Below are 1,662 nucleotides of genomic sequence, written 5' to 3'. Positions count from 1 at the left end.
AGAAGACTGTGAGTTTCACATTTGCCATACTGGGAGTTGAAATGGCAAAGGAAGAGACTGAAAAGAGTGAAAGACAAAAGGCAAAGAAGAACGGCCCACTGGACTCTGACATGCCACAACTGTGAACTGCTGCAGACGCAGGAGAGAGACAGAAGCTTTGAGTAGTGGGGAGAAGAGAGCATGGAGTAAAAATGAAGGCTGTTGTTGTTAATGTGAGAACACATGAGAATTGGGTTGGAAAACTGTGGCGGGCTGTGTTGTGGAGGTTTGAGAAAGAGTCCTTAGGATCCCAACAAAGGTAAAAATAAAACACACACAAACACACATAAACAGAGAAACGTGAAGGAAAGGCAGCTTTAAAAATGTGTGAGGTGACTCTCAGAGTGATGAACAGGTTGTTCACAACATTCCCGCATATGTGTGAGATATGCAGTGTGAGTGAAACTGTGGGATAAAAGCTGCTCATTTAGAGCTGAAAATAATTCAGGACGAGTCCCAACAGGTGAGAAAAGAGCGGCTGCAGGATGACTCCACACTTCAGTCAGTGGAACAAAGAGTCTGGTGCTTCGAGTGGGAGACAACCTGCTGAGTGAGGACCAGCTTTTACAACGGTTAAAGTTTTGAGATCTTTTTATGGGAGGGAAAAAACTGTTTAAGCTGAAACTGTCGGGGCTAGCGGGTTGGACTCAAGCGCAGGCAGCGGGTTGCGTTCAGTCTTTTCGTTTTATTAAACACCAGGTGCTATTTACAAAAGTGAGGGATTGGGGAAGGGCTTCCACAGGTCCACGGGCAGAAGAGGAAAGGGACGGATGCTCCAAACTCACGGGTTCTCAGCCGCTCCTCACACTCTGCTCTTGCTCGCAGCTCACTCACGCTCAATTCCCCAGATTGCGAGGAAACAGGAGAGTGGTGATAAGCTACAGGTGATTGAATAGTGGCAGGTGTGCATGCCAGGGGCAGGAGCCCAAAGAGAGCTCTGCCCCGGCCGAGTGCTGCAGGAGCAGGAGGGAGGGGAAATGAAAACAAAACAAAAACACATGTAGCCTAGCAGGGCTGGCCGGGAAAACACAGGGACCATGACAGAAACTGGTTTCTGTTACAGGGCTAGTTGTAAACAATGATCTGTTACACCCAGATTCTGAATTCATGCCAGCACTGAAAAACAAGCACAGATCCAGAAAGGCTGCCTCGTAAAAACGTGAATACAAACAGAATACAATGATTTATAAATCAGATAAATTCACATTTATTCACAGTAGAACACAGAAAATATGTCAGATATTTAAACTGAGAGCTCGTTTTGAACTTGATGGGAGCAGCATTGTTCAATAAAAGGCAATGATGGGGCCAAAGCTGCAGAGAAATTATTTTCCAGTCGGCTCTTTACGAACCCACGGTTGGTCGAATGGGATATAATAATATTTTGGGGTGACTACTGGTTAGGGTGACAAACTGTCCTTTTTTTCCCCGGACATGTCCACTTTTCACATCCTGTCCGGGGCGTCCAGGGGAATTTTCGAGATTGATGAAAATGTCCGGGTTTTCCTATAGTCCAACAGAGGACCCTTGTGTCATCCCCGAACTGCTGCTTTGTGAGCGCTTGTTCTGCACTCACAGACGGGACAGACCGTGTACTGGTAATCTTTCTTATGCAGATGAGGC

Source organism: Diplotaxodon limnothrissa, linkage group LG3, assembly GCF_057381915.1.
Source record: "Diplotaxodon limnothrissa isolate DT_005_m linkage group LG3, D_limnothrissa_male_GT1.1, whole genome shotgun sequence".
Taxonomy (NCBI): Eukaryota; Metazoa; Chordata; class Actinopteri; order Cichliformes; family Cichlidae; genus Diplotaxodon; species Diplotaxodon limnothrissa.
This window is presented reverse-complemented; position numbering follows the sequence as displayed.